Genomic DNA, 11,544 nt, shown 5'->3' on the forward strand with positions numbered 1-11,544 from the left:
GCCCTTGATCTTGTGTTGTTTGGTATTCAGTTGATAACAACTTAAGGTTTTCAATGAATGAAACTATATTACTTAAAAAATAAAAAAATAAAAAAATCCAAGAAGGATTCTAAACAACATATTAGCACTGCCTCTTTTTTATTTTGGGTGAAAGTAGAGCAAAATTATGCATGATTAGCTCTTTGTTAATAGTCGCGTGCGAGACACCTACTCTTCCCAAAGGAAAAATGACATTGCACCTTGAAACCCTCGCCCCTCCCCTCTCTACTAAATTTTATTAATATCTAAATTATATATTAATAAAACCCTATTTGTCAACTAAAACCCCAGCAAATTACCACTCTAACCCTCTCACTAGAACTCAACAAAAAAAAAAATGTGGACAATTTAGTATACGCACAGCACAAATTTTACTGTTTTTTTATAACATCACAACCATGTAAATTACCACTCTACATTCCCCACGTTCTCCTACCTTTTCCCTTCCTTTTTTTTTTTTTTTTTTTTTGTCTTTTTCATTTTTGAGTTGTCATCCATGCTCATTCAAAATAAGTCGTACTAAAATAAAAAACAAATTTAGTTGCACCCTTGGAGCGTGTGTGCCGATTGCTAGTAAGAATTATAAAAAAGGTACATGTAAGGAGACTAGGCCAACACCATCAAACAGTCAAGGAAAACGATAAGTAGGAAAAAAAGACAAATTGTATGTATGAGCAATGACTGCAAATGATAGGATAATAGACCACCAATGATAAGAGGCTAGCAAGTAGGCGACCTGGTTGCCTTCCCGATAGATATGTGTACGAAAAAAACTCATCTGACGAAACCATGAAACTGTTGACAAAGCCTTATATAAGCAATGTTGAACCAAAGTGGAATCAGTTTCAATCCAAGGGTGTTTCCAGTCACAAACCCATGCGACACGAACTGCCTCAATAAAAGCTAAATTAAATTGTCGCTGTCACCGAACTCACAAATTCTGTACAAGAAGCAAATAGCGCCAAGGACTTGGCCTTCACTGGTATGAAAATCGCTTCCAAAACTCGCACACTCATCAGAATAAGAGCCATACATATTCACCTTAATCCACCCCAACTGCGAAAGATGCTAGTGAACAGGGGGCCGAAGCCAAGAGCGGCGAAATACCTAGCAATGAGAAAATAGGCAAAAAGTAGAAGGAAGGTGCCGGCTAGAAAAACATATTGAAGACGAATCCCGAAAACAGTCCGTAAACCAATGCTTAGCATATTCTGAAGGAACCAAATGCCCCAAATAAAAGTACAAAGTAAAATGATCCAAAGCTTACGAGTTGATCTAGAGAAAGCCAGCAAGGTAAGGCTATGAGAAGACAAATCTTTTAAACGTAAGCCCCCCAAATGTTTTGGACGACAACAAACTCTCCAAGAATCAGGATCCCCCGACCAAAAGAAATTACAAATCCAACTGAACATGATTCAGTGAAGACGAGGCCAAGCATAAACCTGAAAGCTGTAGATAAGCGAACTCTAAATCACCGACGAGATAAGCTGTTGATGACCCGCTTGGGAAAGCATATGACTCTTCCATGCTGACAGTTTGCACCTGAGTCCTGACTTTATTGGCAATGTCTTGGAAGAAACTTCTAAGAGGACGACCTTGAAAAATGGGGACAACCAAATATTAAAAGGAAGAACCTAAGCCAATATTAAGAAGAGTAGTGCTATCCACAAACCAATCTTTACTTCTTACTCACCCCTCTCACTTTTCGGGTCATATCGAATGAATGAAGAAGATGAATGACAAAAAAATTAACAAGGATATGTGGAAGGTAAAAATGAGCATGAATAACACTATCCTACCAAGAATACCCAAGATGGAACACTTTTTAGGTTGAGCATACTTCCCTAAGAAAGCCAAAGATTTCTCTTTGTTAACTTGCCGGTTAATACAACGATCTAGTCATATTATTTTCACTTCTAATTGAGAGGTCTAAAGTTTGAATTTCGTAAATGACGAATTACACTAAATAATATTTAGAACCCCTACTCTGAACCATGATGATTATTTTCTGGGTTGGGCTGCTAGAAAGTAGTACATCTTGCTGGATTAGCAAACTCCTCCTCAAGTTGCTCTGAATTTTGTGAAAGGCTTAAACCCCTTGTGCTTTTTGTTTGGACCCAGAATCGAATGGCCCGGTTTCTGGGAAACATGAGACGCCTCTTACCAGCCCTTCAGTCTGCCATTGCATGGACCAACTGGAACTTGAATGAAGCTCTGCAGTAGTGGTCAGCAGCAACATCTCACGAGACGATGCTGCTTAGTGAAATCAAAAGTTCCTTTAGAATGATCGAGCTCATTTGCCATTTGGTTATAAATAGGGTTCTTTAGATATTAGCCCATGGAACACTTATTTTTTTGACAAAAATCCCATCTTATTTTAGACATCCAAATAAAACTCAAATTTAAAGTAAACTGCCTTGTAAACAATTGGCTAAAAACATATACTAGGCACATTTGTTATTATTATGTGTTATTTGCATGTATTATTTTGCAATCAATTGGCTAAAAACATTCTTTTATTCTGTAGGTATATTATTTTACATGTATTATTACATATGTTAGGCACATTTTGATATTATTGTATATATGTGTATGCAAATAACTTAATAACTTTTGAATCAAACAGTATTTATTTTGTAGGTAAATTATTTTACATGTATTATATTACCTGGAACTTATATTGTTATTTTACCTGGAACTTATATTATTATTTTGTATATGTAAAATATTGGTAATTTTGAATAAAATAGCATTTGTATATTTGGGAAAAATACTAATTTACCTGTTACAATTATTTGTAAAGGAAAAAAAAAACTCATTTTTACATAAATGTGAAAACAACTATATAAGGAATCAAAACTCTAATATCATGTAATTTTTGTTATTAATATGCATTGAAATCATGGCACTAATTTTTTTAATCCAAATCTGGATAAACATTTCAAAATATTTAATTGAATGAAATAATATAAAATAAATGTAGATAACAAGTAATAGACCCAAAGTCAATGATATTAAAGGTAATTTAGACATCCAAAATACTAATTTTGCCAAGTCATACTTATTTATGGATATTGCTTAGTTGGAGCCTAGTCATTGGGTTTTTATTAGAAAATTTTACAATTGTGGGTTTTAGTTAATGAGAATTGAATTTTAAGGGGTATAACTGAAAATATGAGTAGACCCCTTGAAATTCAATTTTCATTAACTAAAACCCACAATTGTAAAATTTTCTAATAAAAACCCAATGACTAGGCTCCAACTAAGCAATATCCATAAATAAGTATGACTTGGCAAAATTGGTATTTTGGATGTCTAAATTACCTCTAATATCATTGACTTTGGGTCTATTACTTGTTATCTACATTTATTTTATATTATTTCATTCAATTAAACGTTTTGAAATGTTTATCCAGATTTGGAAAAACAAAATTAGTGTCATGATTTCAATGCATATTAATAACAAAAATTACATGATATTAGAGTTTTGATTCCTTATATAGTTGTTTTCACATATATGTAAAAATGAGCATTTTTTTTCCTTTACAAATAATTGTAACAGGTAAATTAGTATTTTTCACAAATATACAAATGTTATTTTATTCAAAATTACCAATATTTTACATATACAAAATAATAATATACGTGCCAAGTAAAATAACAATATAAGTTCCAAGTAATATAATACATGTAAAATAATTTACCTACAAAATAAATAAATAAATACTGTTTGTGACACACCCCGACCCAGAAAGTCCACTGGGACCCTGAATCGAGCTGTGCTGGCCGACACCTGGAAGGTGACGAAGCCATAAAATGTGATAGTGTATAAAAAGTGAATAAATTTGAATCTAAAAGTGTCTAAGTACCAGAGTGCTTAATGCCTTCACCTACTACACCCATTAAGCCTTTACCCACTACACCAACCACACTAACAAAACCTACTACTCCCACTACATAGTGAATATCCAATATTTACAACACTCCCATTTGGATGGTCATATGTCAATATTGACTGCCTCATTAAAATCTTGATCTTTTTTGGATGCTCCCCCTGATGAGTATCTCCTCCTGATTTCAAATTCGTTAGGCTGATGCGTATCGACGCCATACTTGAACTTCTGTGGGCTCATCATTGATTCTTCTGTTTCAGTCTCTTGCATAACAGAAGTGGTGCGCAACCTTTACCTTTGAATGATCCTTCAAAACATCCATTCTCAGCAACTCATCCATGCTTGACATCTTTAGTGTAAAGAGCCAACATCATATCAAATGTTTTGAGTTATTTGCTGAGGCAATGAATTAGCATTTTGAGTGACTTGGTTGAAGATGTATTCTCAGAAAGAAAGAAAACTGAGTATTTCGAGATGCTTCATTGGAAATGCACTCTCGGAGAGGAAGAAGAGTTAGCCATTCTTGCAAGTCTGCCTTGCCATGAAGACCGGAAGTTGACATATATAAGGATTTCCCAATAGCAAGTAATGGTGTTGTTGGAATCATTTCCTTTACGCTTGTCAGCAACAATGGTGTAATTGGAACTGTAAAATTCACGTGTTTCAACTTTGTTAGAGATATTTGACAAAGTTGCCTGTGATATCCGAAAAGTTGAGATTGCGTCTGAAAAGTGTCAACGAACTTTATTTAGGAAAATCTGGCTTTTGAAATTCAAAGAGCGATGCTTCTTCGATTTTTGAACAAATGGCCTTGTTGCCTCTTCTTTTATAGATACATCAATTGTGTTCAAAAACACGCTTAGAAAGTTGCTGCCTATAGAAACTTCCCCTTTTGCATTTATGAGATTTCAATTTATCTGACCTCCTTTTCCTTCATTATTTCTGAAAATGACTTGCCCATCTGACCGTCATTTTAATTTGAATGTTGTGGAAGATGCAGACATGTCTCCTCAAGACAATATATGGCACTCATCTTTCTTATCCTCTAATGGTTCTCTTACGGTTAGGGACTCTGTGATGAAGAATGATATAACTGCTACGGTGGTAACTACGAATCTTCTCACTCCCAAGGATAATAGGATACTTTCAAAACAGTCCGATGAATTGGTTGTCCAAGACTCTCTGGCTTTCAGTGTTTAGTGTGTGAGCTCTGTATCCGATATGGACCAACGTCTACTTGCTCGAACTCACCAAGTCGAATCATTAATGACTAACATGGGAAGTCTTTGACAAGAGATTAAAAGGCTCAAGCACGAGAATAAAGAGTTGCACATGCTTGCAAATCGAATCATTAATGACTGAGTAGCCAAAAAATTTTGAAAATTATTATTGATATATTCTCCACCTCCATCCGTTTGAGATGATTTGATTGTGGTACTAAACATGTTTCCACTAATTTTTTAAAAGTAAAAAATGTTGCAAAGACTTCAGATTTTAATTTTAAAGGGTAAATCCATGAATAACGAGAGAAATCATCGATAAAAATAACATAATATTGGAATCCATTAATAGAATGGGACGGAGACGTCCATACATCGGAGTTTATCAATTCTAAAGAAAAAGACGACAAAGAAGAAGATAATGAAAATGGTAATTTATGACTTTTGCCCAATGGACGCAAGTGACACACTTCGTTGGTGACTTTACTAGAAATGGGCAATTTATTCCTAGCTACAAGAAATTTAAAAATGGAACTTGATGGATGTCCTAAACGAGAATGCCAAATACTATCCAACACACGAGCACTGATGCATGCAAAAACACCATTATTGTTTGAGATGGAAAAACTGGAAAAAGGATAGAAGCCATCCCTACTCTGGCCGTGCAAAAGGATCTTCCCCGTTTGCATGTCCTGAACATGATAAGACGTAAGAGACAAAGTTAGAGAACACTTGTTATCTGTGGTAAAACGATTGACGGAAATGACATTAGTTGTGGCATTAGGGCAGTATAAGGTGTTAGATAATTTAAAGGTTTGATTAGGTGTTCGAATATAAGAATGTCCAACTTTTGAAATATGCAAACATGTGCCACCAACTACTTCGTTCACATGATCAGTGCCATGATAGTCTCGAACGTTGGGTACTTGAGCTGATTGTGGGCATTGGCGCTAGAATCAAAGAGCCAGTTCTGAACAGCAGGGGCACTGGTAGTGCCTGAGGATGGAGCAGCCCTGAGGGATGGGCAGAACTTGATCATCCAGGTTTATGGTAATTCCCAGAATGGAAATTACGACCACCAGACGAAGATCCACATCCATCACGATAGGAAGATCCACAACCCCGGAAACCACCACCAGAATGTCCTCCGCGCTAAGCAGCAAGGATAGTCGGTGCAACGTCAGGAGGAAGAAGATGGTGACCCTTTTGACGTCGCTCGACGCTAAGAATAAGGTCCTCTAATGCAACATAGGAAATGGCTTCCTTTCGAGCCTGTGCAGAGGCTACAGTACTCTTATAAGCTGGGACAGCATTATTAAGAATGATTGCCACCAAGTCCTCGTCAGAGATAGGAGAACCAGAGAAGGAGAGAGTATTGGTGATGCAGTTGACACGATCCAAAAAATCAGCGATGGATAAGTCACCGAGATGGGTGTTTAATAACTCACTGCCGAGCTGAAAGAGATGGCCAGTAGCCGGGGAAGTATATCGTTCCCGAAGTGAGGTCCATGTAGAGTGGGAGCTTGTCTTACTAATGAGAGTGGCAAGAACGGTAGGATGGACAAAACTATTCAACCAAGACATCACCGTGGAGTCTTGTTGGATCTATGCCTCATAGGCTGAATTAACTTCAGTAGTAAGGTTGCCGGCAGTATCTTTGAGGATGGCAAGAGGGCAAACATTGGTTCCATCGACAAAAGGAACCAAGTTCCAGCTACAAAGAAGAGGCAGCATCTATGCTTGCCACAGAAGATGTTGGTACGGTCCAACTTGATAGTGAGGAAATTGGAGACATTAGGAAGGACTGGGGAAGAAATGGGTGAAGGGGATTCAGTTTCAGAGGCCATTGGAAAAAAAAAAAGAAAAAGAAAAAAAAAGTGTTTTGAAGTTGTCGTTAGACTGGGCTCAGTGATACCATAAAAGATATCAACTTGAAAAATAAGAATGCTCGAATACAGTGCAGTTTGTAGGCTCAACTCAGTTAACAATGAGCGATGCTAACGTATTCCATTTAGATTACAAGGTAATCAGTTACAAGAAGGTTTATCTCCTATATCAAAACATTTACAAGATAAACATATTTGATAATTATCATGATCAAAACTGTGCAATAGACTTGATAGAGAAGAGTTGATGTTTATCCAAACTCTACTTGCAGGTTTGAATGTTATACGCGAGAAATGGTTTTGTTGTTATCAAGTTTGGCTGACTGGATTGTTGAGGTAGATTGGACTGCTGACATGGTTTATCAGTTTCCTCTCCTTGGCGTAATCGTATTTTGGAGGAATTTTGCTCCAACCGCATTCTGGGAACCTTCGTACTAATAAACAGGTTCTTTTGCAATTTCAATTAGCCATGTTTAAAAAAGGTGAAGTCTTTTGTTGCCTGCTTTGACACTTGCCACTTCCTGCACTTACAACCTTATTGCCAAACCTCTGTTAGTCGCACCAACTTCCCCAAACTGGCACCACGATGTTATGGCACTTTCCAAATCCTTGCTCGTGTTGGGAAAACGTCTTATACATGGGATGATGGGATCTGACTCCCACTTCTCGAATTTATCCGACATTTCATGTCTCTCTTCTTAAACCCAAGCTGGGCTCTTATGTGGTTACTTCCACAGTGCTTCCGTCGATGTCTGATACTGGCTCTGTTTCTAAATTCTCATGAACCAAATTCATGTTGAGTTCAACTCTAGGGCTCTACACCCTTTGAAAATTATCAACACACAAATTCTAATTAGTAGGTCATTCGACTATAAATTATCCAAACTACATCAGTTTGATCCCACAAAAGGTACTTAGGCAGTCTAATACCAAATTTTAGACGCAACAACAATCAAATACGAATCAGTACTTCATTCCAAACCAAATTCCCTCTAAACACTTTTCCAAATACTCACTCCAAACATATTATTTTCTGTAAGTCATTTACTCCAAATTCATTGTGGAACTACATGTGGTTTGATTCGTCACAAACAAGACATATGTAGGCAATCTAATACAAAATTCTAGACGCAACGCAACCCTAAAAAAAATAAATCCATTTTCCAAACTACGTTTCCCGTTATGGGTATATATGAAGTCTAATACTAAATTTTACACGCAATCACAATCCAAATTGAATCTGAGCTTCATTTCAAATCGAATTCATTCAAATACCAATGTCCGAAACACTTTTCTTTATTTAAATTAGTCATTCACTCAACCTGAGGCTCTACCGGAGTACAACTGCAAAATCAAACAAACATATATCTCTTTCATTGTGTTTCTGAATGTTAGAATTAAAGAGTATTCTCGTATAACAAAGGATTGTAATAAAACGCCATTAGTTAGGTAATGACAGTGAAAACAACTTTGAAAAACCGCCTCCTTAGAATTCTCCTGTTCATGCCTCTCTCTGAATGAAAGGAGTGAAATCTAGTGAAATCTAGATGGGGTGGAGATCAATAATTGCATCAGCACGTCTTAATTATGTCGCATCTCATTCTACCTAACCAAAGATATAAGGTGGAGACAAAGAAAAAAGCGAGGAGAATGACCATTAGTCCATTTTCTTTGTTTAAGAACAACAATGGTCTCTTAACTAAAAATTTATAACTTTTAATTCCTTAACTTATTAAAACGTGTAGCTATGACCATTTTCGTCAACTCCATCAAAATGAGTCATGGTGGAAGGATCATTGCTACAATTGGGTTTAAATTAAGAGATCATTGCTCCAATTCAATTAAACTTGAGGGACCATTTCTCCAATTGTATTAAGTTAAGGGACCTTTGCTATAATTTTTCACATTTGGTTTTTCATATTTTTCCTTTGATTTAGCCTCACGTGTGTGGCACGTGACTCATTTTGACGGAAGTTCTAATGGAGTTGACGAAAAGAACATAGATGCACGTTTTGATGAATTAAATGACCAATGGTCACCAATTTTTGGTTAGGGGACCATTACTCCAATTAGTGAGTTGAGGGACCTTTACTACAATTTCCTCTTTGTTTAAGTTAAAACGTGTGTGTTCGGGTCGATTTGGTCCGGCTCCAGTTTCAAAGTGGCCAATATATCAAAGGGGTTCCTAACAATTCCAGTTCAAAAGACCATTATCTTTCATAAAAACCAAACCAAATGGGATGGTTTAGTCTGATTAAGTCGGTTTTCCGTTGGCTGGCTTTTATGCCCACCCCTACGGTAAGCCATGGCCTTGCATGAACTACAAGGACAAACGTTTTCTCTGCATGACCAGGCCTCTTGTTTTTGGTAGTTACACTCTAAATCTGAATCCTTACTAGCTAAGTGAAGTCCGATGTGATTTACACAAAATTCTCTTTGTAGGACGTTCGTTATATAACAATGTTTTGCTCACGTTAATGATACCAGCATATTAAAAAAAACATCGAAAATCCATTCTCTAACCGGACTTTATGATTTACAATCTGAAAAGCATAACACTGTTAGACTTAAAATATCTTGAAAGGGGATCATTCTTTGTAGTGACTAACACTTACTTTCACTCCACAATCAACTTTGCCCAAACTTGGCCCTCTGAAATTTGAAAATATTCGGTTATACCGAGATGTGCCATAAGAAGCCAGAGATGAGTGAGCAGCTCTCCTCCTCGCCTGAGCTGTTGAGCATGATCACTCCACCGGCACTGATTGGCCGCAAAAGCGAGCATTTCCACCCACTCATGACATATAAACTCCCATTTCTTCTGATTGTTCTCCCAGTGTCCCTCAGATTCCATGGACTGCATATAGCTTTAGCAAGCCTGCATGCATCAAATAGAGCCGACTTGCTTCTATCTCCTTTCACTTTCGATGGAAGGATGTCTATGCTCACTTTGAGTAGCATTGTGCAGGGTTTTTTTCGAGTCCGTCATGGATTTTCTTCGAGTGAAAAACTCCTCAACCTCAGCATAGGTGTCTCTAAACCTAATCTGTCCAATCCCATTTGGCAGCATGAAGGGGCACATCACCAAAAGATATAACATGTGGTTTGATAACACCTTCCTGGCTTCAAAATTTAGACTATGATAAACTTGCGGTTTCTGTTCAGATCCGAATAGTAACATAGATCTGTCGCAATATGCCATAGAAGGATGCTCTGATCAAATTCGACCCTGTTAATGGTCCAGCCAAGTTCATCTAGACATTCTGCTTTCTCAAGCACATTGTTGCCCCTTCGAGCACATAGTTCTTTTCGTTTGCTCGCTTTGAAATTAGAAGCAATCCTCGACTTCCCTAGGAGCTGCCCAAATATCAAATTCTTCAACTCTTTGGATACATCCTTCAAGTCTGTGTATCGATACTTCTCTAGCAACCGGTTTATAAACTAGTCCTCGAGGATAAAAATTAAAATTGCACTTCGCTGGCCTTTCTTTGTGACAAAATGTTATGAGGTTGTATTGTGCCAAGGTATTAGGCCACCTCTTGTTTTTAGCCAAAGGGATTGATGAAACAGCTATGTGCAAGAGATCGACTGCCATGTTTTTGTGCTTGCTCAGCCACAGCATTGTCCAGTCCGATGAAAGTATTATGACTACTGCATAAAATTGTAAGACAATAGCTCCCACCAACAATATATATCTGATAATTACATCCACTCTCATGTATTCTTGCTTCTCCATGATCAACATGAAGGCTAGGAACACACAAACTGTGAAAGAAAGAGTAATGCAACGGAGAATCCCACCGACACCAGAATCAACCAGAAGTGATTTAGTATAAAACACATCATACATGAACCCTAGCTTAAACTCAATAACCTCTAGAGCTTCCTCAGAGTCCGGTGTTGGAAGAACGATTGGCTGTTTTCTATGACGTAGAAGGTGAGGATGAGATCGGCACACAGCCGCTTGAAAGTTTCAAAGAAACTGTAAGCTTTGTTTAGAACTGTTGAATAAGAAGAGTATCCAAGATAACTCTAATGATCCCAAGAAGAAGAAAATAGAGCACACTCTTAAAGAAAGCTCACAAAACAAACTAATTAGCAAAGTTTTTCTTATTTAGCTCTAGGCTTTGTTTTTCCTTGGATGATATACAATGCTTGAGGACTTGGGTATTTATAGCAAACCAAATGAAAGCTACACCACACACTTACTTCACCTACAACCTCCACTTACTTCACCAACCTCACACACTTACTTCACCAACCTCACACACTTACTTCACCTACAATATCCACCTACTTCACCTACAATTGACATTGATTCTCAACACTCCCCCTCAATGTCAGCTCTCATTCTTTGCACTGTGCTGAGCAAACAGCGAAAATTTTCGAGCTTGCCTGTACTTAAACTTTTTTTTTTTGTGAACAAGTCCGCAACTTGATCATTCATCTTGACCTGTCTCATCTCAATCTCTTCTTGTAGAACCTTTTCTCTGATAAAGTGGTAGT

At 37.2% G+C, this 11,544-nt stretch overlaps 1 pseudogene across 1 annotated transcript in view; it reads right to left on the reverse strand.

Moving 5' to 3' along the window:
• Nucleotides 1–9,655: 9,655 nt before the first annotated feature.
• Nucleotides 9,656–11,544, reverse strand: part of LOC148694268 (uncharacterized) — a 6,280-nt pseudogene continuing 4,391 nt past the window's right edge. The window contains exon 3 of the transcript XR_015967021.1: nt 9,656–11,059. The product of XR_015967021.1 is annotated as an uncharacterized LOC148694268 (transcript). The remainder of the gene's footprint in view (nt 11,060–11,544) is intronic.

This window comes from Pyrus communis, chromosome 9, assembly GCF_041283825.1.
Source record: "Pyrus communis isolate YQ-2024b chromosome 9, ASM4128382v1, whole genome shotgun sequence".
NCBI classification, from domain to species: domain Eukaryota; kingdom Viridiplantae; phylum Streptophyta; class Magnoliopsida; order Rosales; family Rosaceae; genus Pyrus; species Pyrus communis.